Source organism: Etheostoma spectabile, chromosome 10, assembly GCF_008692095.1.
Source record: "Etheostoma spectabile isolate EspeVRDwgs_2016 chromosome 10, UIUC_Espe_1.0, whole genome shotgun sequence".
NCBI lineage: Eukaryota > Metazoa > Chordata > Actinopteri > Perciformes > Percidae > Etheostoma > Etheostoma spectabile.
In genome coordinates this window covers 21,330,760-21,358,576 of record NC_045742.1, presented here as the reverse complement: position 1 = coordinate 21,358,576, position 27,817 = coordinate 21,330,760, and the positions used below count along the sequence as shown (strand labels likewise).

Sequence of the window (27,817 nt, the reverse complement as noted above, 5' to 3'; positions counted from 1 at the left end):
GATTCTGAATAAGGAAGGCTATCACTCCATTTTGCAACGCCATGCCATACCCAGTGGACAGCGCTTGATTGGAGCCAATTTCATCCTACAACAGGACAATGACCCTAAACACACCTCCAAATTGTGCAAGAACTATTTAGAGCAGAAGCAGGCAGCTGGTATTCTATCGGTAATGGAGTGGCCAGCGCAGTCACCAGATCTGAACCCCATGGAGCTGTTGTGGGAGCAGCTTGACCGTATGGTACGCAAGAAGTGCCCATCCAACCAATCCAACTTGTGGGAGCTGCTTCTGGAAGCGTGGGGTGCAATTTCTCCAGATTACCTCAACAAATTAACAGCTAGAATGCCAAAGGTCTGCAATGCTGTAATTGCTGCAAATGGAGGATTCTTTGACGAAAGCAAAGTTTGATGTAAAAAAAATCTTATTTCAAATACAAATCATTATTTCTAACCTTGTCAATGTCTTGACTCTATTTTCTATTCATTTCACAACGTATGGTGGTGAATAAGTGTGACTTTTCAGGAAAACATAAAATTGTTTGGGTGACCCCAAACTTTTGAACGGTAGTGTGTGTGTATATATATATATATATATATATATATATATATATATATATACATGCACGGAGATCCAACAAGACAGCTGGAGGAAGTCCCGGCTCTGAGGTCACTCGTCATCGTTTACCAGCAAGTCTTTTTACTGTCTGTCTCCATTTGCCACATCTTCCAACATTGCAAAGATAGCCATTGTGCGTCATTACGCATGGCATGCCTTTTTCTACCCACATCAATTTGATTGTACCAAAAGGCTAAAGGTGTTGGAATTAATCTAATTGTAAATGACAAATAGCTCTGCGCAAGGAGAATGTAATTAGTAAAACGTTCTATTGTACCTTTCACAATGGTTAAAACATGCTGTAGACCTATAAGAAAAACAAAATAAAACAATCTAAAGCCGTAAAAATAAACACTATGATACTGTCTGACCGTATTAAAACGATGTGCTCCGCACCAAACACAGCATCAGTGTAAACAATATTTATCATTATTTGCTTATCTATTATTCATCAGAATAAATTCCATAACATACCAATATAATTACAGAACATTTGAGTTTTTCGCAAATATATCTTCATTTGAATTTACGATAGTATCTTGTTTTATTTAGTATTTATTTTGTTTTTCGTCACAGATCGATCAGACAGATGTTTGTTTAAGACAGTAATTGTAAAAATGGCTTTGTGAATTCTTCATATCATCAATGAAAGACAATTTTCCGATTTATTTCGTTCAAGGGTCTCAATTTTACACTTTTCCTCGATCTGCCGTCGGTCTCGCCATTTCTCATTTCACCTGTTTCTGTGCGTACCCCAGGGTCAGAGTGTCCATGGAGGGATGTACATTTTCCCGTCAAGTTCGCTTTTTATAAATCCCAATTCTTAAGTTGAGAGCGGTCTATTTTTATCTACAGCTTGATCAATAATAGTTATAAGAGTACATTTTTATTCCCAACTTGTATACAGTATATCTTAAATTATTCATTATTTGTATATTCTATCCTATTATTACTTCATGTATATTGTATTCTTTTATTTAATGTATATTCTGTGTGTCTGACATTTTGCTTCTGCAACACTGCAATTTCCTATTATTTTGGGATCAATAAAAATCTATCCATCTATCCATCTATCTAATCACTGCTCTACAGTAGTTAGCGTTGTAATTTACTTTTCTTTTGACCTCTTTTTTCCTTAACATGCCATCAGCATCCGCCACAGGTACTTCTAAGTCCATTTAGATCCCAGAATTCTTTTTGACACCGCTCAGGGGATGAGGTTGTCTCTGCTGGATACTGTATGTGCAGCTGAGAGAGTAATAGAAATAGCTTAGTGTATAACAGTAATTTGTCTACTCAAGAAAAGTGTGCGGAGATAGAATAAAGCTATGGTCCCTGTTGTACTAATAGCAGACCAAACTGCAGAAGTCATGTTCTTCTTCGAGACCAGGTCCAGACCACCGTTCCCCCCCTTACACTCTTTCTCCTCCACACTCACGTGATGGCAACCACACCTAAGCATTTTTAGGCATTAATAAATTATATTTAATATTTAATCCTTGTCTCCTATATACAGTAAGTGCATTGCATTTTTTTAATGACTGTATTGAAACTAATACTGTTGCTATTTTTAAGACCCCACGGTATACCATATTACCCCCCCCAACCCTAATATAAAGGTTAACTTAAAGAAAAAAAAGGTGCATCCTCACAAGTCAGTTTATGGGCACAGGGTCCAGTGATGGAGGTTGATGGGGTGGGTGGTCAGGCCAGGGTGACCTTTATAAAAGTGCCCACAGCTGTGCCTACAGGATGTTGTCAGGCCACTGTTGGCACAGAATGACCTCTGAGTGCTCAGCGGCACCTTCCCACACCGACATCTCCAGACTGTCACACCTCAAGTCAAAGACCCGCCTAGATTTTACAGTCGCCAAGCGATCGAACTGCACAGCATGCATGAGGCATGTGAGGAGAATAAAATGGAACAGCCGGTGCTCTTACAGGTGCACTCTCATTGGTGAATGGTGCTTTTTGAACAAGAGCTTAATCAAGTGCTTGTTTCCAGGTAAAAGGTTTATTTTAGTTCTGCCATCTGTGTCACTGGCTCTGAATTTTAGATCGTTACTTATACATTGAAAATAAGACAATAAATAGATGGGAATACTTTGTTGTAGCTACAAATTATGAGCACACCACAAAGTGAAAAAGTTTTTGGGTGCAAAAGGAAACATTAAACTTCTCCAATTGAAATTACAGCTGCCTGCCACTGATTGATTTATAAAAAACTGTTATTTTGTTAAGATTTGGCGAACAGATGTAAAACCAGCATGCAAATCAGGCCAGAGAGGCTCCCGACCGCTTCCAGAGCACAATTGCCTTGGGTAGGTGGGCTGAAATTTGGTGTAGACCTCCTGCCTGCTTGAAAACACACATTAAGCCACAACATCTCTGTAACTGGTTTGACAAACTTGTTTTTGATCAATCAGTTGTGTCTAATGAATCCAGTCGACTCCTTTTCTCTGTTTTTGGTTTAAGTTAGATAAATCTAACTGCTAAAAGCAACCTCAGGCGTCGATATACATTACAAAAATAAATAAAGATCATAGGGCAAAAAAAAAAAAAACATTCCGTTTGTCTTCACGAGCATAACGACAACACAGTACAGTATGTGGCTGGTGGAGCCAGCTGGTGTTCTATAATGATCTCAGGCCAAGCTCCGGTGTCTAACTAGCTGCTTCACTGGTCTACTTAATGTCAGTCCACCGACCAGTTGGAATCGATCTGGAGTCCAATAGTAACCCAGCTGTAAACAATTCTGCTCAGAGAAAAGCTTTTCGTTTTTCTTTACTTGCTTTTCTCACCTCTGTAGTCACAGTCTTCAACGCAGTACCACACAAAGAGACAGACTTTCTGAAGCAAATTGGTAGTAAAGGTTTACATGATTGAAATGTATTTGCAATTTAATTGATTAGATGTATTCCCTCAGAACACAAGTGCCCAAAAAATGTCAATTAAATATCAAGTTGTTTGTAATGCAGACAATGGTACGGACAAAAACAGTTTACCTAATATTGCTTGAAACTATAGACGTTCCAGTATCGGTATCGCCTCCAATACTGCCTAAAATGCTGATATTGGGAAGTACTGGAGTTTGTGCAGTTATCTGATACTACTTAATAAAGCCCTAAAGATAGTCTACGTAAAAGTAGTTTATTCATGTTCTTTTTCCATTATAATTGACTGTTGGGCGTCCGCAAAAAATGGTATCGGACCATCTCTAATTGAAACGTAGCAGTTTGCAACTTGTCTACAGCCTTTGTTCAGTTTTTAATAACTAGTACATGATTTTATTCATTACCAGTTTTGTATATTTGGCACATGAGTTTCATTTCTAGTTCTGAAGAACCTTTTGATAAACCAAATTGGTAAAATAAATATATATACAAAATCCATGCAAACAGACACCTCAGGGAACATCTGTCTACTCTCAGGAGCAGACAGAGAAATGATGCATTGAATGTTTCTGTTAAACAGTTTTCAATTTAGAACCACTCTCCAACAACCTCAGAAAGCACGGAGTGGAGAATCACTTTTCATTTACCGCTTAATGCATTTATCTTAGGATTTACTTACTGACTTTCTCTCTCTTCACCTATTTGTTATAATCCATTCAGACACCTAAAATCCAGGTACTTTAGGTAGCTTAAGTTCAGCAGTGTTCTCTGAGTTTATGACACAGTATGTATATCCCTCACTAAGACAAAGACGGATTCCCCATGTTGCAGAGCTTGACCCTTATGTGTCAACCACTGCTCCCTGCAGGCAGCACATACATCCTGCTGGACTCTGTGGCCGTGGGTCTAAAGCGCAGCACTAAGCTTTAAACTGAAACAATAGATTATTGTCACCTCGGACATGTTACAGCCAACAGTGAAGAGAGCCTTCTGAAAAGGACAATAGGCTATGAATTGATTTATGAGGGTTCAGGGGGCCATAATGTGCAGCAGTAACAAGGAATCAATGAGCTAGAAAAATGCTAACAGCAGCCTTTATGTCCCAAGCCTTTGTCTCATCCAGAATTTAATTAATTTCACTCCTTTTTGGAAGCGGGTGGAGTGGTGATGGAGAGGTGCATCAGTCTACTATCAAGCTGCTGCTTCATTGCAGTTTATAAACCAGCTCAAGCTGGCTCTTATGAAAACGGAATATGACAGATGAAATGGCGTTCTTTTGAAAATAGCTCATACATCCTAAAAGGACCTAACAGATTTATTTTTATTTTTAACCAAGAAGACAAAGTAGAAAGGTTAGAAGGACTTTTGTTCCAGTTAACAGGAGATAAAAGGACTAAGCAGGAAAATCTTACTCCAGATGCTACTGCATGCTACATTACAGGTGTTTCACATTAACTTAAGTCTTTTATTTTTAATGTAGGTCACTGTTCATCAATGTGTCAGTATGATGAGCCTCCTTTAACGTTTTTATCAGATACTGCAGGAGGATAGAGGCATTTAACCACAAAAGGATATGCAACAGTTTATCTCTGACAAGGTACTAATGGCCTTTGACAGCCAAGAACCAAAACTATAATACATATGATATATTTTAAAACAATGACTTACAGGACCATATATATATATATATATATATATATATATATATATATATATATATATATATATATATATATATATATGTGTGTGTGTGTGTGTGTACACACACACACACACACACACACACACCACACACACACACACACACACACACACACACACACACACACACACACACACACACACACACACACACACACGATCAAAAGTTTGGGGTCACTTACAAATTTCCATTCCACTCTATTACAGACATAATACCAGCTGATCTGAGTGATCTGATCTTTAATGCAATATCTACATTATCCATAATCAGCAACCATTAATCCAATGTTCCAAAGGCACATCCTGTTTACTAATTTGATATTATTTTAAAAAACCGACTAAGATTACATTGGAGAACCCTTTGTAATTATGTAAGCAACAAAGTAATCTCAAAACTGCTGCCCTGGTTAAAAAAAACAATGCAACTGATTCCAGCTGGTATTCTGTCTATAATGGACCCCAAACTTTTGACCGGTAGTGTACATATCTCATAACAATTATTTCTTTTGTCATTAACACTTTATTGAAGAAATCTCCTATACATAATAAAAAAAAAAACTGCATAAATTCCATCATCAAAGCACTTGCCTTTGAAAAAGTGATGGCAAAGTGTTAAAAGTGTAGTAACTGGAGTGCACTAACCGGAAACAAACTGCTATACCATGCATAACATGGTTCAGGACTGGGAGCCAACTGTAATTAATTATATATTCTAATCAACCAGGACACCTTTTGTTGGCAGTATGTTCAGCTTAATTAGCATGTAGGCTACGTGAGAACTACTCCCACATTTGGCTAAATAAAACTATCCACAAAACTGTGGCTGATGTATTGACTTTCCGTCTGGAAGTGTTAGAGTAAGGATGATGTGCTATACATTAGATGATGTGCTGTATATCGAGTTAGTTGCTGAGCTGTCTGCGAATATTAAATTCAAACTCATTATAGTTCAGCCCCTGGGAAGCGGTGTGATTCCGGGACTATGTTTACTATTTCGTGACCAGTTAAAGGAGACGTTTGAAGGGTCTGGAGCTGGCTCGGCTATAAGTGTTGGTGACATAGTTAATGACTTGTAGGTTGAACCTGCTGTCATACATTGGCCATCATATCTGGATATCCAATACTCTCCTGCCCGGTATCCAGCTGTGACCCTTTTTAAATTTCACAAATTACATAGCAAGATTTCACTTTTACATGGTTGAACTTGCTGTCTATGTCCCGTTATTGAGCCTCATTGTTGCTCTGCTCATGGTTCACTATCTTTGTGGCTGACAGTGTTGATGAAATCAAATTAGAGTCTTAGCATTGCAACTGATCCCAAATGAACCCATCTATATATGGTGTACATGAGAAATTGTAGCTGTGTTTCAATTCCACATTACTGGACTGGACTAATTTGAAGCAAAATTGGATTATGTTGAGTGTCCACAATTAAGTACCAACACAATGAAGTATACAATAATGTACACTGCATTGTGTAAACTATTGTGCCAAAATAGAATGTGTTAACAAAATGAAGCAGGTACTCAAAACTGCAACATTACAGATATTATGGTTGGTGGTGAGACGGCCAAATGAAGGAAAACAAAAGTGCTAAATCTTGGGAAAGCAATTTTGCTATCTCTATTACTGACACACTGAGTATATTGAAATGTACCAGTTTGATTCAGTTATAATTCATAGTGTGCATTGATTTCCTGTATACTAACTGTAAAAACACTACAACATTTATAGAACATACTGGATACAATTTCTATGTAGTATGGAATTAAGATGCACGTTTCTTTTGTGAATTTTGTGAACGGACCCTGAAGTGTGTGATTTTACCCCCCCCCCCCTTGTTCAACTTTACACAGAACTCCACCCTCTGCACACCAGATTACATAGGACATAAAACAGTGCCCTCCTGCTGTGCCAACTCAAGGCTCAGATGTGGGCAAATGATAAAATATTCCCAAACCCTACCGGAGAAAATGTTACAAAATAGCGAAAAGAAAGCCTATTTGTTATCTTTATTTATTTCAGTTTTTTTTTTTTTTTGGGCAGTGGCACACGAAATCAGATGCCTCCGGTATTCTGGATAATTACCAGTAAAGCTTTAACTATGTAGCATGACACACACAGTTGTTTAACAGTGAGCTTTTAGATGATCACAGCCCTCTTACAGCACAAAGTTTAAAAAAAAAACTGAATCTGTAGAAAATACCCCAAACAGTGATGCCAAGAAAACTAATAATCCCCGAAAAAATTAATTCCCCAGCGTTGCTTTCTTTACCATACCCATATCAAACCGTCCACACCTAGAAAACAAAACGTCAACCAATGTGTCCCTGAGCAAGACACGTAACCCATAGTTGCTCCGGAGGCGTGCAACCTCTGACATATATAGCAATTGTAAGTCGCTTTGGATAAAAAGAGTAAGCTAAATAAATGACATGTAATGTAATGATTGATTGATTGAGCAAGCAGCTCATTACATCCCATGTTTAGGTGGGCTGTTTGTGGCCATATTAATTATTGTGGGGGTAAATGAGGAAGTGAGGTGACAAAGTATAAGGGCGCCAAATTCTGCATAAGGAGGCAGGCTGGGGTGGTGGATGGGTCAAAACAGGATTTATATTCAGGAGTTTGCGTCCCGTGGGAAACCAAAAGTCAACGACCAGTTTTTGAAATGAACAGACTTTTGCAGAGTTGAGATTGTGACACATTGAAGTCCTCATTTGGTAGTTTTATGTGACAGGTTTTTAAGCCAATTACTGTCGCTGTGGGGAGGTAAATAGTTTGTTTTGAGAATCATTGCTAATCAACCCATTCTTTCATTTAAGTATGACAGTGTGTTGCCCATGTCCATGTAACAACATCCTCTATGAATTACTCACATGATTAATTATTAGCTGCCGGTATGAAACATTTAAAGTATTAGATTTTTACACATGTTGATGTTAAGGCCATCTAACTTGGACTTCAGAAGGCATTTCTGAAGAAATCTGTGAGAGATAATTTTTTGGCTTAGTTGCCCAAGACTTTATACAGTCATCAGCATATGCAGAGTACATATGGTATATTTGTTAAATTGAACAGCATATGTTTATTAGTAGACACATAGATTTGTTCACTGACATAGCTAGGGATGCACGGAAATTTGGGCGGCCAAAAACTTTTAGCCGAAAATAGCATTTTTGGTTTTGGTCCCAAAGAGAAAAACTGCGGAAAATATGAGCCAAAAATATATACCCCTCCACCTCGCCCCTCATGCTCAAACTCGTTCCAAACTACTGGTATCAGCATTTATAATGGCCGATAAATTCATATTTTAAAAAACAAAAAACAAAACACAACCATGTTATGAGTGTATGGTGCTGCACAGTTTGTCCACCAGAGAGCACTCTAGATCGTCCCTGTTGGCAGCTTTAAGTTTCATATCCGAAATTTGTATTTTTATACATTTTATTTATCAGATCTTGGAATATATTGTGATGCGCCTCTGTTCTTTTGGGAAAATAAAACATTATTTTAGTGAGGACTCATAAGTAACTACAAATAACTAATGTTAGGGAAATTGGTTTATGTTATGTTACACGTTTCTGGATTTTCTTTTTTTTTTTTATATACAGTATATCGGCCGATATTTCGGAATATCGGATTTTTAAATCACCAAATATTTGTAATGATTTCAACCTTAAAATTCCTTTATAGGTCTGGCTCTAGTATGGTGCCAAAGAACTTTTCCACATCAGGTTTGATACACCACCTATAAAAGCACGACAATTCCATATGTAGACTACATAAAGAAATCTGTTATATTTGATTGTTACAGAACTGATAGAAGAATAATATATTTTGTTTTATATGTACACACAAATTTTGGTGGGTTACTTTCAATAAAAGTGTGATGATTTTATTGCTTTGCAGTTTTTCAATTCAGATTTATAAAATTCTTAAATCAATTAAAAAGTCAAATATTTATACAAAAGTACAATATTATTTTCGGTTTCAGTTTTTGACCGAGTGCATCCAGAATAATCATTTCTTTGCATCACTAGGGATAGTCAATTTTGACACTGTATATATGGACATCATCACATATAATTTCCCATATGCAATAAGAGCCTCTTTAAACCAACAACTCCATTCGAGAACTGATACTTTAACACATCTATCATTTTTTCCATTATAGCAAGCTCAGTTTCCATGGAAATATGTAGCGTGATATATGTATTTCCATAATATAAGGAGGACTACAGACAGCGTCTTCTACCTAAGATCAGACCCTAAATATGACTTCACATTTGGAAAACATGCAAATGCATTCAATGTTAGTATAGGCTTTAAATCAACAATAATTTGTGAATTGGGTGGCTATTCCAGCATTAAAGATTAAAAGGAGAAACATTTATGTCATGTTCAATTGATTAATAACTCATGGAGGTCAGTAAAAATATTAAATTATCAAATGTCCAAGTGTTATTTTGCATTTCCTCGTTGCATTTCATTATAAAGTTATCTTTATTTTTGGATAAGGCTGTATCACCCAGTACACAGCTGAAGTGACGGATAATATGGCAGCTGCACTTTGGAATGTTGATGAGCAGTTAAAAATCGTAAATAAATATAAACATTAATGTAGAAGTGCATGAAGCATTTGTCACTTAACTGAGTGATCTGAAATGAAAATATATTGACTACTTGTTGTCTGATAGCAAGTATGTCAGTGTGTCTATCCAGGTTGTGATATGAGCTTTGATTGGCTGGTATGTCGGTGTGTACTGGTGCACACCACCTGGCCTCAGTGTTGCCAACAGTTTTTAGATATTAGTGAAAGACTGCCTTTGGCACTATAAAACCCCAGTATAATGGCTGTAAAGGGAAACCATTATTGGACTGGCCAACATAATATCAGCTGTAGTGGGCAAATGGCTGTGAAGGACCCATGATACAATCAGATTTACTAATTCAATTAGTTTGCTAATTTTAATGAGTTTAAAACTGCAATCTGTCTCAACACTGAGTGTTGTACTTTAGTATACCTGCCACATGACTGAAATATTGCTTTGAAAAGAAGAATTGAAGTGCAGCACAAACTACCGGTGCTGGCTGAAAACTTCTAGTCTAAAACAGAAAACCGAGAGCACAGGATGAATATAAAATGAATACAAACTATGCAGGCTATTATCCTGCTAAACTGATAGAAAATGCTTCTAACCAGCCAGGATTTGCTGTGGAGATCGAGGCAGAGCGTGTGCCCTGGCTCCCCCACGGTCACCCTTCCTGGGGGAAATCCCAGTAGGCTGCCTCAAATCAAAACGTGTAGGTAAACAACACAGCCAAGCCTGGTTTAAGACAGGAATGAGTTGTGCCCCAACTTAAACACACAGACACACACAGAGACACACACACACAGAGACACACACACACAAAGCTATATGTAAACCCTGCGCTCTAGGTACCAGGTAACCGTGTGCCAGCCAGCCAGAAAGATCAGCCAGGCGTGTGGAGAAGGAAGTGGTGCAGTGAGACTGGAGATATTTCTTCTCTATTTTAAGCAGCTTCCTAACAAGCCACCTCAGACAGGGCTGTAGGGGAGCGGGGTAACTGCTGTGCCTGGCACCACTCAAAGCCCAGAACAGCGCAGCCAGTGGGGCTAACAACCATCAACAGCCCAACCAGCTGCTGCTGAGTGCTCCAGTCCAGGCACCAACACCGCTGGGAGGACAGCGGTCAATAAAACCCACAGCCCTGGAAGATATGCGGGAAGAAATGTGTTGAGGCAAAACAGGCTCATTTTATAGCTAAATTGTCCTATCAGTGGGGTTGGAGGAGCATGCTGAATATCTCTCCAGAGGGCGAGGAAGGAGGGGATGTTACATTCGCTGTAAGAGGCTTTTGGATGGTCTTTGCAATTTGGAAGGTCAGAGTAATTGGCCAAATGAGAGTTCAGGCTGAAACCCAGTGTTTCTGAATTTCTGTGTGCACATGTGTGTGTCAGAGAAAGAGAGGCAGAGAAGGAAAAGTGATGAAGAATTGAAGCAGGTGCAAACATCTGTTCAGTCACAAGGGTAATTCGACAGCAAGAATGATAAGTCTCACTCCCTGATGCCCAAAAACCTGTTTCTTTTTTTTTTATGTTTCGACATGAGTTGGCCATTTAATGAGCAGACTTTAAGGTTTTGCACAGAATGATTTTCTTTATTCATGAGGTTTTTTGTTTTGGTTATCTGTTCTTTGTAAAATTATAGTCTATCACCTATCATTACACAGTATATCTTCTCTCGCCATAAAAATATTATATCAGTACAACTTTCATAAAAGTGCTCAAATTATGCTTTTTCCCTATCCTTTATTGTGTTATATGTCTTTTTTGTGCATGTTATAGCTTTACAAAGTGAAAAAGCCCAAAGTCCCCCCCAAAGGCACTTACCATCTCCAACAGAAAACACTATTCACAAACAGCTCTATTGTAGTCCAGCTTTTACTTCTGTGACAAACATGCGTCACTTTGTAACACACGTTATAACGCTCGCCTAGCTGCTAGCGTGGCACGCCCTCATATTCTGCATCTTAATGGCCGGTAGTCCTCACCTAGCTACTGCGCACGTGTGACTTCCAACAAAGATGGAACAGAAGTGAGATGTCTCACTCTGTAGCTAAAACAGAGAGCTCAACACACAGGGTGAAAAGAGGAGTTGCAGCAATGTAGTACAACAAAAATGTGGTGTTTTCTGAAAATGAAACCATGTAAACCTATTCTGATATAATCTCTAAATACAATTATGAACCTGAAAATGAGCATAATATGAGCACTTTAAGATGTTTTGTCATAGCCAGGAAATGTGATTTACAAAAAGATAAGAATCTTAAATGCCTAAAAAACTCAGAGTCTTCATGCCGCGGTACCACTCCCTTGCATGGAGTGCTAGAGATGTGAGAGCAGAGAGTGGTGACCTAGTATGCACCTTCGCTTCAATAATTTACAAACTAAATAGGCTGCTTTGCCTGGCCATAAGCACAGGTTTTGATTTTGAGTCTGATTACACAGTTGCATTTAAAATATATAAGTTTTACCAAATCAAACCCTTGTGCTTGTGTGTTCTGGAGGTTCTGCAAGAATTTATGTAGAATTTTCGATTTTAATAAATAATTGGATATTTTCATTTTGTTAATGTCTTTTCATTCATTAAAGTCATACAGTTAAGAAAGGCTGTGTTAAGTTGCATTACATTGCCTTTTCTGTATTATTTTTACATATGTTTGCATTTGGGCCACCAATAATGTACTATGTCCACCAAATTTAGGGGCTTGGTGGTCAGTGATTAAAAAAAAAAAAATGCATCTATCCCTGACTATTACAGGGTCTCTAAAATTATATTTTAAAAAATGGCAATAAATGTCAATATATTGAATCATTAACCCCTGTATCATGATACGTATCATGTACTTAGAGCTGAACAATTCATTTCCATTCACCTCCATAGTGTTGGGGCGGAGGCTAAATTATCAGGGACAATATCCTAAAAATCCAGGCAAATAAAACCCAAATTGTGCATGGCAAAATACCACTTCAGGTAAGTAAAAGTACTGTACTCTGTATTTAGGGTGAACTGACCCTTTTTTTTCAGTCTTTTATTTTGACACATAGATGCTCCTCAGTATCTATAAAGAAAAGTTCTGTCTGCTGGAACAAAGCCAAAGGAGCCAAGCATCCCATGTGTTGGGAGTGTGATAAGAGAACACATGTGGTTCACTTTGGGTAAAATCAGTATGTTTGTGAGTGTGTGGCGAGACCCAGAGTGTTTGTGTGTGCGAGATACATCACACTCATGGCACGTCTGCCAGACCACAGACCTTGTGCCGTCATCCTCTGTTGAGGAGGCGCGACTGAGGTGACATTCACGTCCCCGGTAATTATCAGGACTATGATGTGGGAACATTAATGATGTATGAGGGCCCAGTGAGGGGTGGGAGCCGCGGCTTCACAGGGCCTCATTACTAAGAGATACCACCAGCAAGAGAGACTCCACTGCCACGCCCAGCTCAGACTCAACTGAGCATTTAGACTCCAACACTTCACTCTCGGTTTTGCTTTTTTTTCCTGTTTTGTCACTGTTGTTCTGACACAATAAATTGGCTTCCAAACACTGACATGATTATGTGAACACATCCCATTTCTTCCTTTCAAGCTGTAAATCATGCATAGTTTGTCGATGCTGATTTAACTGCGGCGTACAGGGAAAGAAATCTCAGATTACCAACGCTGTCAAATTAAAGAAATTGGAGTCAGAATGTCAAATTGAGAACTTTGATACCAGCAAGCCTCTTGTTACAAGAATGGACAAGATGTCTGATTATCTCTAATTAAAAATGATTAAGCACCTTCTTGCAGCAGTCAATGACCATTGATTGAGGGGAATGCTGATGTGGTAAGTGTGGCACTGTTTTGGGCTCAATTCCAATAGGCCTTCAAATTTCTCATTTCAAATCAGAGAAGGTGCTCATTGACAAGATTTAAATCATTAAAGCCATCCACTTCTCTCCTGTAGGGGGATTATGGATCTCTGGGCTCCCTGTGCTGTCCGCTTCATGCATGCTGAGCAGAAGGAATAGGGAACAGAGCCAGTGAATGTGAAGAACGAATAAAGGATTTAAATACAGAGAGGGGAAAAAGTCGATTACATCTCTAGACTGTCAAACATTTGGTCATGAAGCGAATTGGGATATCAAAAGGGAAGAAAGAAAGTCAACATCTCCGTGCATCGCTGGGTGGTTGAGAGAATTAAACAGGATAAAAAGCAAATCCATGTTTGCAGGCTGGCAAACAGCATTGTTGTGTTGGTTTACGCCTACTTTATGTCGTTTTCTGAGTGGTATAGGTTCTTGGAGAGATGGCATCCGCCTCATCTTGCTGTCATGATCTAGAGGACACGTGCATGACTTCATGTCTAATCAGGTGTGGTATCCATGGAAACTGAGGTAGCGGAATGTCATGTACAGCATCTTGTGTCATAACATACTTGGCGAACAGCAAGGCTGCAGGGCTCGTGGCCCACATAGAGCATGTTAGCTGTGTTCAGAACAACATATCCCATCACAAACATGCCACCAAACCCGGCTTCTCAAAAAATCTTCAAGGGTTCTATCTAAGAATTTGGCTGCATTTGGTTGCATCTGTCTGTCTGTCATTTGAACACATTATGAGTACATTGATGGGTTGTACCAGTATGTTTAAATTTGACAAATTATAAAGCTAAACACTAAATCAAGTATCTATTTCTGGCAGTGTAAAGAATTAATGAACAAGACATTAATAGCCACATTAGCAGCTCTCAACCTGACATTTTGATCTGTTAGTGGTGCTAAAGGAAAAATAAGGGGATCACCAAAGTCAGTACAATTCATCCTCTGGGGACCAAGAATCCCTGTACCAAATATCAAGGCAATTAATCCCGTGGTTGGACTGACAACCGGCCATGCTGCTAGTTAAAACTAAAACTAATAGTTACCTGACAAATGAAATGTGGAAAATCCAAACAGTATTATATGGTAAACATCTTCATAATAAGTTTATGGTCTACTTGAAACTATCGCTAGTTTCAAGTCTTCAAAAATAAGGCATAATTTTCAATTGTATAAATTGTGGTCCCATTTATTTTAATAGTAAACGACAATAAAGCAGAGGATGCTTTAGAGCGTGGCTAAACGCACGACCTGTCAATCAGGACAGTGGCTTAGGAATTCCTTTTTATGGCCCTGTGTACATTTAAATAGCATTGAACTTGTTTTAGGTGTGCGTGTTTTAATCTTAAAAGTTGACCCTCTGACTGGGTTTTCACTTCATCAAAGTTTTAAGCTTTAGTGCGTAACCTTTTAATATTAAAAAACGTCCGTTTACATTCAAGCCATTGCCCAGTGAGTTGCTACAAAGCTAATTAAGACTATCAGCTCCACACAACTCTCTCTTTCCCGCAAAGAAGCTCGAGTGAATCATGGTTTTTTAATCCTCTGTGTCCTCCTTGGCAACTAGAAACTGCGTGGAGGAGGGGTGGGGGTGCGTGCGTGATCACTTAAAGCTTTTGTCATACAACATTTTGGTCGCCTAAAAATAACTTGTTCAGCGTTCCGTAGCACCTTGTCAACAAAGCTAGCTAAGCAGGGGTTGCACGGTTCATGAAAAAACATCCCAATCGTTTGGTTTGCACGGTTCGATGAATGCGCAATGTAGAGGAATGCAGCCTCGTGCCTGTATGTGACCTCAGACAGGGTCTTTCCCTTTCTCGCAAAAGAAAACGTGTAGTACCAAGAAAACGTTCAGCGAAAGACCGTGCATAATATTTCAGACCGTCCTCCTAACCTGTACACATTTTAACATCAATGTACTGTAACATTTTTTCACTCTAAAGCCTCAATCAATCAAGCAGTAGTTTTTTTGTCTTAAATCCACCAGCCATTTTCATATTATACCAACATTTGCAGCATCCAGAGCCTTTTTGGTAAGGTTACTAGGAAAACTCAGCTTACAGTAATTTTTATTCTCCCCGAAAACACTTTCCTTTTTCATTTTGACTATTTTTTATGTTTAACGTATTCTGACTTATTCAAAAGACTGAGCTTTGAGAGTTGCTCTCTTTTTCTTTTAAAGGATACATTTTTTGTAAGAGCTACACTGAAGGTGGCAGTTTGATAAATGCAAGTTATTAAATTGATACTCTGTAATATTTCAATCTTTGTGTGCTAAAAAAGGCACATACATGTCTGTAGATGACAATACACATTCTCATTTTTTGCAAAATAAATGAAAAGCTTGTTGAAATCATCAATGATCTTCAATCAATCATTAATCTTCCCTCTTGCTGTATCAAAATCTCACCTAGCTTTCCTCAGAGATGGTCCCAATAATGTGCTTAAAGTCTTACATGATTACATGATATGAACTATTTTTAATACTGTATCCTACATTATGGATAATTAAGCTATATATATATATATATATATATCATGTGCTGAAGTAGATTTCTGTAGTGTTAAAGATCAAAAGAAATATTAACAACAAGAACCGTACAGAACCAAAAACCGTGATACAAACCGAACCGGGGGTTTTGTGAACCGTGCTAGCACTAGCTGGTAACTTAAAGCAAAGTCGGAGTATTTTCTGTGTACTGCTGAACATGCACATGAATGGCCCAGGACCCAAAGCTCTGCATTTACCTTTCACTCTCACTCTTTTTAGCGCTTAGCGCAGCACTGCAACAGACATGTTTGGTCGTCATCCAAAATGGCGAAAAGAATGGCAAATTGCCAAACTCAAAACTTCAAAGTTTTATTTAAACTTTCAATTTTAAAGCTTCTTGTTTACATGAGACACTTAGAAGATCTCGTCCCACGAGATCTCGTCACCAAGGACGGATTCACGTTAAATCAAACACTGCCAAATCTCAGTGTCCTCTCTTCATGTTTCACAAATGGCGGAGCTCAGGCACACACAGAGCAGGGGTCTCTGTGGTGCAGGGGGAGCGGAACTAGAGTTATGTCGCCTTGAAAGCTTCTATAAGTCACGGTGAGTCACGGCAATGCCGTTAAAGCTATCGCAAGTGTGGTTACAGTTTTCAAAACTTCACGCAATATAATATAACAGCAAGCTCGCGGTGCAGTTAACTTTACACTTCTGAGACAGACAGGCACAACAGTGTTAACTGTGCCCTGCCGATTGACTGACAGGCTGGAGGTCGTAGGGCAAGGCAACTTCAAGATAATTCAAAATGATTAATATAAAACATTAAAGAGCAACTAAAAACGGTCATGAAAACAAAAAAGGGCTAAAAAAGAATACTGAGTTGGGGTGGTAGTAGCTCAGTCCATAGGGATTTGGGTTGGGAACCGGAGGGTTGCTGGTTCAAATCCCCGTACGGACCAAAGTATGGTGGTGGACTGGTAGCTGCCAGTTCCAGTGCCAGTTCACCTCCTGGGCACTGCCAAGGTGCTCTTGAGCAAGGCACCGAACCCCCAACCGCTCGGGGCGCCTTTCCATGGGCAGCCCCCTCACTCTGACATCTCTCCATTAGTGCATGTGTAGGTCCTGAGCATGTGTGTGTAATTCAGGCCTGTGTGTAATGTGTGTAATAACAACAGAGTGAAAAGTTTAGTTTCCCCTTGTGGGATTAATAAACTAAAAAACAAAAACAAATACAACAATAAAAATCACAGTGCCGTGTAAGAAATAATAATTAGAATAGAATATTATTTCTATTAACCCGTTTGTGCCGGATGCTTCGCGACGACACATCTACCGCCGGTTACTGCGTTGCGCAACTCTGAACCTCCTGCCGGCTGCTGCGTGGCGCAGCATTTTGTATTCGTCTGTCTTTTCGTGACATTGGTTCAAAATACACATGAGGCGGGTCTTGTTGGCTATTTAAAGCCATGTGACCACCAAAATGTACCGTCGTTTGCTGAAAATCACGTCAATCAACCAGACATACATGTGCGTTTGTTTATGAATGTTTGAGAGACGAGCGAGAAAACGGCTGCGACAGAGGAAGTGGTAGATTATGATGAGGACATCCTCCCTCCCAAACTCCTCACTATCTTCCACCTCAATGTCACTGCCCTCGCTGTCTAAATCCTCCTCTGATTGCCTCGTAGCTGTTTTCTCGCTCGTCTCTCAAACATTCATAAACAAAAGCACATGTATGTCTGGTTGATTGACGTGATTTTCAGCAAACTACGGTACATTTTGGTGGTCACATGGCCAAAGAGACCCGCCTCATGTGTATTTGAACCAATGACAATGTGTTCTCTGCTGCACGCGTCATGAAAAGACTGACAAATACAAAATGCTGCGCCACGCAGCAGCCGGCAGGAGGTTCAGAGTTGCGCAACGCAGTTACCGGCGGTAGATGTGTCGTCGCTAAGCATCAGACGCAAACGGGTTAATAGGTTGTAGGGACAGATTTGAGAGGGGAAAGGGAGGGGCTTTATTTTGTGTGGTGTGTAAAATAAATAAATGGAGGGAAAGTACAAGGAAAAAGGTTATCAGTACCAATTTCCAAGTACCGGTGAAAATGTGAACAGTACCCAACGCTAACCGCTAATTTTGAATCGTTGTGTGGCATCATGTTGGATTCTCGATGAAAACCCCACACTTATTAGGTCTGAAGAGCTTAGTTATACAGGTGAGTCATTGGAGTTTTTGACAAAACCTTTCACAGTGCTTGTTTTTCATTTAGTGACTTTAGATTGAATTAAAGACTTATTTTTGAGTCAACTTAAGTCAACTTAAGTCATATTTCGTCGTTGAAGTTTTCTTTAAAATAGGGTTAAAATCTCGGTTTGTCTTGTTCTCGTGGACCCATACCCTGTCTCGCCATACCACTGAGAAAATAAGGAAAAATACCCCTGTAGGAGGAAATGGCAGTTGTTCAATAAACACACATTATGCAAGTGGTGCCACTTAAATGAAATAGCTTAAATCTGTATGTGAACAATGCTCACAACTAATTCACACAGCAAGGTCCAATTTTTTTGCTCCACAACAGAGTAGAATTGCTTTCTGATTGTTCTTATTACCCCAAATGAGCAAAGTAGAAACCACAGCAGGTTTTCTTCCGTAGACAAACTGATTCACTCTAAACACAAAACAACAATCCACAGTTCTTCCGGATGAACAAACTACCACTGAGCAAACACAAAGACTCTGCAATGCTAACAGAGAAAATGGCTGAAACTGATTTTGTAAACAAGGTTATACCTAATTCACTCTTAGACACACATGACCCCAAATTATCTTCACACCACGAAAATTCTGACTTGGTGTAATGGCAAATAAAGGAGTTTGCAGTTAAGAGAATCTAATAAAGGTTTTCATGTTAGCCAACAATGTCAGTGGATAGAATTGTACTCTCATTTTAGTCATAGTTCGTCACAATCATTTCAATCTTCATCAGTACTGGATCTTTGCTTAACTTGGCAAACATACAGAATAAGTCTTCATCTTGTGAGTCATGGGATAAAAATGATATGAAGGAAAGATTCTGGAGAGTTAATTCACATGCATTGCATGCTGGGAAGTACGCCTGTGAGCATAATTAAGATGTTCTTTCAACTTACAAGATACACTCACAGGAGTTCTGAAGCTGATAACCAGCAAGGTGAAACTGACAAAAGCATGAACTGATAAAGGAAGAATCATTTCTACTATATTGTTTGAACAGCTCATGTTCAGTGTTGTGCCGTTACACATTTTGACGACCTTTTTTCATCAAGCTCATCAAATTTAAGTTCAGTAATGATATTAATCTGTTACTTAGACATTTTTGGTATTTGTGTGTGCGCACTTACTCTATAACGTTTCTTTTTAACAACAACTTGACTGTTATTTTTCTAAGATAAATCTGAGACTAAAATCAATCCTTTAAAAATGACAATGCATTTTTTTTTTATAAATGTTACAAGAAAATAAATGGATAATAACAAGTAGGTAACGTGCTACGGTGTTTGAACCAACTGCTGTAATCCTCACCTGGGATTCTGTAACTCTTTGAAAACACAACTCATGAGTATCCTGCAGTTAATAAAACGGTGCTTCTGACAGAGCCACAGCTCAAACATTAACCTCTATTTAAATCACCTTAAAACCTGCAGCTCATCTGTGTGTCTCTCAGATGGTCCGGCTGCAGCTGCTGCCAGAATTTTCTGATCCACTCGTTGCAAAGGGGTGGCGTCAGTTCAATAAATATTAATCCTACAAATTACTAACATCAAACATGGGGCACGTTGAGATTGATTAGAGAACCGCTAAGCTATACCTACATAGCTATTGATGTCCTAATTTGCTTTTTGGGGGGCCTTTTTTTTGGCTTCAGTAATAAAAACAAATTAGTCAACACCTAATATGGCTACATTTAAATAGTTCGGTTGACTGATACTGAAGTTATATCCAGCAAAGATGTTTTGAATACTGAAATGTTTACTAATATCTTAAAAACATTTTCATTCATTACTGCTACTGTATTTATATCTACTGCCAGGGCTGCAACTTGCAGTACAATGGGTTGCCAGATCCTCAGGTCGAGTATCCCCCATATCTCATGCTTTGACTCTATATCAAAATAGGCCACTTTGAGGGGCTAAGCTTATTGTTTATGTTAAGTAACTTCCTCCAAATTTAAGTGTAGCTGCTTTTTAAATTGCAATGACCTGTTTTCTATTTCCACACGTTAAATATAGAAGTTCTGTGTGGAGGTATTGAAGTTGTTAAAAGCACCTTTGATGGACTTGGAATGAGTTACAGATATGCCACGAGCAGTTTAACTAACTAGTTGAGTAATTAGTTAAGTAGTGTTAATACCATCCATCCATCCATCTTCGACCGCTTATATGGTTTGGGTTGCGGAGGCAGCAGCTCCAGTAGGGGACCCCAAGCTTCCCTTTCCCGAGCAACATCAACCAGCTCCGACTGGGGGATCCCGAGGCGTTCCCAGGCCAGGTTGGACATATATTCTCTCCACCTAGTCCTAGGTCTTCCCCGGGGCCTCCTCCCAGCTGGACGTGCCTGGAACACCTCCCTAGGGAGGCGCCCAGGAGGCATCCTTACCAGATGCCCGAACCACCTCAACTTGCTCCTTTTGACGCGAAGGAGCAGCGGCTCTACTCAGAGCTCCTCTCAGATGACTGAGCTTCTCACCCTATCTCTAAGGGAGACGCCAGCCACCCTACTGAGGAAACCCATTTCGGCCGCTTGTACCTTGTATCTCGTTCTTTCGGTCATGACCCAGCCTTCATGACCATAGGTGAGGGTAGGAACGAAAATTCCCCGGTAGATCGAGCGCTTCGCCTTCTGGCTCAGCTCCCTTTTCGTCACAACGGTGCGATAAACGGAATGTAATACCGCACCGGCTGCTCCGATTCTCGGACCAATCTCACGCTCCATAGTCCCCTCACTTGCGAACCAGACCCCAAGGTACTTAAACTCCTTCACTTGGGGTAAGGACTCACCCCCTACCCGAAGAAAGCACTCCATCGGTTTCCTGCTGAGAACCATGGCCTCAGATTTTGAGGTGCTGATCCTCATCCCAGCCGCTTCATACTCGGCTGCGAACCGATCCAGTGAGTGCTGAAGGTCACAGACCGATGACGCCATCAGGACCACATCATCTGCAAAAAGCAGCGATGAGATCCTGAGCCCACCAAACTGCAACCCCTCCCCGCCCCGACTACGCCTCGATATCCTGTCCATAAATATTATAAACAGGATTGGTGACAAAGCGCAGCCCTGGTAGAAGCCAACCCTCACCTGGAACCGACTTACTGCCAAGAACCCGGACACAGCTCTCGCTTTGGTCATACAGAGATTGGATGGCCCTGAGAAGGGACCCCCTCACCCCATACTCCCGCAGCACCTCCCACAGTTTCTCCCTGGGGACCCGGTCATACGCCTTCTCCAGATCCACAAAATACATGTAGACTGGTTGGGCATACTCCCAGGCTCCCTCCAGGATCCTTGCGAGAGTAAAGATCTGGTCCGTTGTTCCACGGCCAGGATGGAATCCGCTTTGTTCCTCTTCAATCCGAGGTTCGACCATCGGCCGAACTCTCCTTTCCAGCACCTTGGAGTAGACTTTACCAGGGAGGCTGAGAAGTGTGATACCCCTGTAATTGGCACACACCCTCTGGTCCCCCTTTTTGAAGAGGGGAACCACCACCCCGGTCTGCCACTCCTTAGGCACCGTCCCGTTAATACCTCAAAAAGTAATTAATTAGGGTCATATTGAGAATGCTTTTGGTCCAAGTGTCTATGTAAGTCATGGCAGTGTGACAGTGAGTCAACATGCACAAACTGGAGCAGCTAAATGCAATTCAGCTGTCATCTGCTGTGTTTTTTCCTGCTGCCCTCTTTGGAAAAAGCCCAATCTATGAGTGTCAGATGGCTTTACCAATCAATCACATGTTATTTTTAACACCTTTCATACAGGTTGGTGCAATTTTAAGTGCCCTAATTAGAGCGTTGACTCCCACAGGTCTCTGTCCTTTAATCACGCCTGTGTAGCTGACACTTTCATTCAAACTTTATAAACTGGACAGATTGCTTTGGATGCACACCAACTAAACAATGCTGATTTGCACTTAAATCTTTTCTTAATATTTTATGGAGTTATGATTTGGAATAGTGATTTTTTGACAGTTGTATTTAATTTAAAGGAATCTGTTTTTTACACTTGGCTCTGCCCTGCGTATTGTGGAGGTGCTCTTTCCTCTGCAAATGTCCTCCTTGTTTCCAAACTAACAACATCTCCTTTAATTTAAAGAATAGGTGGTTAAATATCTTGTGCTGGAGCTTCAGAATGTCACATTTAAATCGCCAAAACAAAACCGTGGAGAAAAAAGATTTAACCAAATGAGTCTCAGCCCACAGCTTCTCTTAATTGTGTCTGTGTGGACAGTATGTAAAGCCTAAGGCTGGTAATGTGCCCAGCGCTAATATCAATTAGCATGCAATATCAATTAGCTACCAATCTCACAGCACATTAGTAGGTATAATGGGTTGACCCCTAATATGACCCATCCATTTCACTTCAGTGGACCCTTACAGACTACTCTCTATAAACACTGCATGCTTGAAAAGCTAAGACTGTATGCAAAAACAATGCAATAAAGGACATTAATTACTGAAATTGTCTTCTCCTGAGGTGAGAATTTTAAGATTTTAGGATGCCAGTATCACAGAGCAGCACCACAATAAGCAGTAAGCAGGCCTCAGCCTGTATACTGACTGAAGGGTCTATAAATGTTCTATGCTCCGTGTCCCGTGAGTTACAATGCTCAGGGCAGGCAATAACTCACACCATTAAACATAACGAGGGCTTAGACAGGGCTTAGGCATCAGCAACAACGAAAAATAATGTGTAATCCTGCGATGACGTGGTGTAATATTCCTTTCCTTAGTGAGACAGAGACAAATCCAGACAGACCCAGAAGATGGTTGTGTCAAGCAGCTACTGACAGGTACCCTGCGAGGAAGATCCATCTTGCAAGGTCAATTAATCCCATTTGTATCGAAAACAAATACTATTATCTTAAGTGATTTGCATTAGTCAATCCCCATGTGGTGCCAATTGTGTCAAGGAACATGTGAAAATCATGGCAAAAATGCATCTCACACAAATACAAAACAATAAAAAAAATACCCTTTGTCTCAGGCATTCTAGAGAACACGGGTGACGACACACAGCCTATACACACACACACACAAACACACACAGACAGACATATACATACATATAATATATACACATACAGTATATATATATACACATACAGTATATATATATATATATATATATATATATATATATACACATACAGTATATATACACATACAGTATATATATATATATATATATACACATACAGTATATATATATATATATATATATATATATATATATATATATAAACACACACACACACACACACCTATTAATACATATACATAGACAGACATACAGTACATACGTACATACTGTACATACATCAGAGTTGTTAGTAACATTAGTAGAAATATATTGGTACATATACACTATACACTTTCATTAACAAGTAACAGATATAGTCCAGATTATTTTAGAAGCAACAAATATAAAAGTAGTTAAATGGTAGCCATTACACCGGCGTGTCATGGTCAGTCCTAGTGGACCAATCGTTTGATGTATTGTAACATACAGTATGACTGTGTGCTTGTTTGTTTTTTTTAATCTGTGAGCGATCATAATTTAGAGTCAATGCTTTAAATCCAACCAGCTCGGGGATAGCTGGGGGGTGCCGGTTTAAATTGAACATCACGAGATGAGGATTATACAGTTCACTGACACATACAGTACATGCAGAGTATTTGTTCAGCTGGAAGGAGTTTGTCTATTATTTTTACTCATCCATGATATGTAGATTTTTGTCATTACATACCTATGTGATTAAAGTTTCTTCACTCTGACACCATTATGCCACACCAGACTGCTGTGAGCAAGAGATAGCAATCTGTTATCTGTCTGTTAGCGCCATACTTTCTTCTCCACATTCATCTGTTACAGCATGACAATCAAAATTCAGCAATTACCCTGCTCTGTCACCCCATACTGAGAGGGACTGCTGGACGAAAGCTGAACTTCACGAGGTGGCAAATGAATTGAAAAGGGACGAGGGGGCGGCGGGTAAGCCTGCAAATGAAAACAGACATGATGTACCCAACAGAGATAATACATATTTTATCAGTAAGTAAAATATATTTCAGAGATGCTGTGAGATAATAATCACTTGTTTCTTAGGAAAAACAATCTCGGCATGGAGTCAAAATTTAACTTTATTAATTGCCATGTGCAAACAAGGCATTTATGGATTACTAAATGTTTCATTTAATGGGATCTGGGCTTATTTTATCAGTAATTGAAGTCGATGTTGGCGTTATTAATCAAAATTGGGAAGAGCTGGTACTTCCTGTTTTGAACCCTTGCCAAATACATCAGCAGTCTACACAGAGTGGTTGTTAGGTATGCATCAATCTAAAAAAGGGTTCAAGTTGTCTAATGGTGGCTTCTTTGTGGCTTGCTATAGTCACCTTGCGACTTTCAGATCATCATTTACTTTTTAGAACAATAAGACAATAAATCACTAAGAGTTTCAGTCAATAAAAGTAGCATCAATCATTTTTTTGCACCAGTCTTAGCCCGTCAGCTAATTTTCAACTGTAGTTACCTAGAACGCATGTCTTTATGAAATGGATTTAGGATTAAGAGAGCAGTGACAAAGACCCATAGAGTAAAGTTGTAACGTTGTGGGTTATAAAACCAAAACAAGGAGCTGATCATAGCTATACATAAAAAAAAAGCTCTGTACAGTTGGGTTCTGATTCTTTGTGTGCACATTTTCAATCAAATTTTCAAATTCAACAATACTGAGTGCAGCTTTAAGAATTAGTAGTGCATTTAACAAATATTATTTATGGTAGTTTTAGTATTTTTCTTCCTCCATTTGTCTGTGCTGAGTGTTTTAAGCAGCATAGATTATTGCTTGTAGCTGCTGTATGGTGTTGAAGCAGCTTGTGTTTCAGCAGGGTTTTGTTGTGGCCTCTTCATAATGTCGGGTGAAGAGAAGTCAAGAAGGAACCTGAGACTCCAGCTTGTTCTCCAAGCAGCGTTTGAATTACATAATATGGGAGAAATCCAATTGTCTCCAATCATTTCAGGCTCCCATGTTATCCATCATTTTTATTAGTGCAGCAGTGAGATAAGACTTGGTTATGTTTCTCGTTCAATCCATTTTCCCATGACAAAGAATGGCGATTAAATAGGTTTTAACTGTGAGGTTACTTGGATCACAAAGCTACTTGGCTATCCGTCCAGGTTGCTACTTCCAAAGCAAAGAAATAGGGGAGGGACGAATATGAGGCTGATTTCACAAAGTTCAAGAAGCAAATCTCCCTGCAAAAGAGGGATTGGGATGACAAAGTGTAAAGCAGGCCTGGCAAAGAGGCTGTTGTACAGCACAGGGATTTATGAAATTGAATTTCAATGGCACATTGAGCAGTTCATTGAGAGTGTGCCAAAAGTGAGAATCCTATGACGGATTGAGACAAATCACTGCCCAAATGAGCTGACAACAAGATGCCTGAGGCATAGCATTACTATTCAATTAGCATTTAAGAGGGCTTTGGGGAGAATTGTTTTGTTCTATTTTGCAGATAAAATATGAGCATATCCTGCAGATTTCTCATTAGGGCCACTTTGAGGGTAACTCTTACCCCATTTATCTTCTCCATCGTGGACCCCTGGTGAATTGCAAGCTTCAAATAGATAAGAGAGAAGACATACCGTTGAGTCGTGCTCAATGAACTGCAGTGTGTTGAGTAGCTAACTACTTTCCTTTCAGTTCCTATCTGGATTTGTTGATGCTAAATGTGCGGTGGAAGCCAGTAAACATTAATGTATTTATAACAACATCCTTCCATATTTATTCATTCCATTACGATTTTGATGAATAATCACACTGGTGTCTCTTTCTCCACTAAAACTATCTCTTTGACAACCCAGACTCCACCGTTCCAATCCAAAATACTGTATCATTTGTCATTTATTAACGTAGTTTTCTCACAGTTTTGCGTGGCCTTGAAAACAAGAACTCAAAACTACCCATTTTTACATCATCAATCCCGTCTTATCTCAGTCAACAGTTCATGGGACTTTCTTTTTTTCTTCTTCATAAATCCATTACAAAAGACTAATAAGCGTGAGAAACCTTTCCTTCAGTCTCATGGTGTATTAATCACTGGGCCTCTAATATTCTGATTCTGGCCGTGGCTAGCCCAGAGCTGACAAACACCTATGACGTCTGGTTACTGTACCTTCTGGGCTTCTGTGTGACCAAGAAGCCAACTAACAAAAGAGAATTAACACATAAAAGGCCAGTTAAAGCCCACTACAGAGTTGAGGCTACAAAGAACACACAGCTCTATTCAATCTCTACCTGAATGCACCATTTTTTCCTCACAATCAATTTGAATTTCTCTTTTTAATTATGGCAGGATGATGATGTATGCTCCACTAATAAGACATGAATGGGAAATGAAAGGTCGGTGAGACCTAGATAAATGACTCCCATTATTTCACCAATCGGATAGAAGCCCCTCTATATGTTCTAATTTGAATGATAATAAAATTCTGAATTGCTTTGTCCTAGCAGGCCACTTTCTCCATGATAAGCACCCTGGCAAGGTAACCTTGTCCTGTAACCCAGACTCCCAGTGCCTTCTGAGAGTGTAATTGCTTTAAATTAAAAGGCACAGAAAACACACACAGTTCAGGGCTGCATCTGATGATGCAACCTAACTCTTTCTTGATCTCACATTTTTGTATCAAACTGTCGCAAACGTTTTACGCAAAAATATAATGTTCTCTCATGCAGGAAGGCTAGTAGAACAGTTCTCAGGAAGATTTCGTTTGGTTGATTATTTAATAATAAATATATGCTCTGTACTTCAAAGCGCATTATGTCAAAGATGACAATGTCAGACTGTATAAAGCACAAGGCATCCATTATCTGTGCTTAGAAGTCCTAAATGAATTGTTTATTTTTAGTCTGCCCATTGGCAGCGAAGGATAAGGTGGCTTTGGGAGCATAAATAATAAATCACATTGTCCTTGTCTTGGAATACGTTTGAAAAGCAATGAAATGTGATAAAGTGTCTCATCCGGATTGTCTGATCTTTGTGGCAGTCACTTGTGAGTTGACATGCGCTGCTGTATAGGTTACTTATGGAGCAGCAGAACAAGTCTCAGCGGGTCTATAGCACAGGAAAGGCAAAGGCAAAACAAGTCGATCTCAGTCTGTATCTGTGGAGCAGAGCTGCAGCTGTCTGGGTTTAACGCATCAATCACCAATACCATATATATATATATATATATATATATATATATATATATATATATATATATATATATTTTGGACTGCTCAACATATTTTTTCCATTGTTCAAATTTTGCTAAGTGCAAGTACTAGTTTCAGGTATACTGTACTTTACTTAATTAGTATCTCTATTTCATGCCACAATACTACTTCAGTTTGGGATTGG

The 27,817-nt window shown here is 39.4% G+C and overlaps 1 long non-coding RNA gene across 1 annotated transcript; it reads right to left on the bottom strand.

Moving 5' to 3' along the window:
• Window positions 1–3,289: 3,289 nt before the first annotated feature.
• Window positions 3,290–11,672, bottom strand: LOC116697105 (uncharacterized). The gene is made up of 3 exons (XR_004333919.1): window positions 11,510–11,672; window positions 5,984–5,993; window positions 3,290–3,300 (listed from the first exon to the last, which is right to left on the bottom strand). It is a non-coding gene; the product is annotated as an uncharacterized LOC116697105 (long non-coding RNA).
• Between the last annotated feature and the right edge of the window lie 16,145 nt (window positions 11,673–27,817).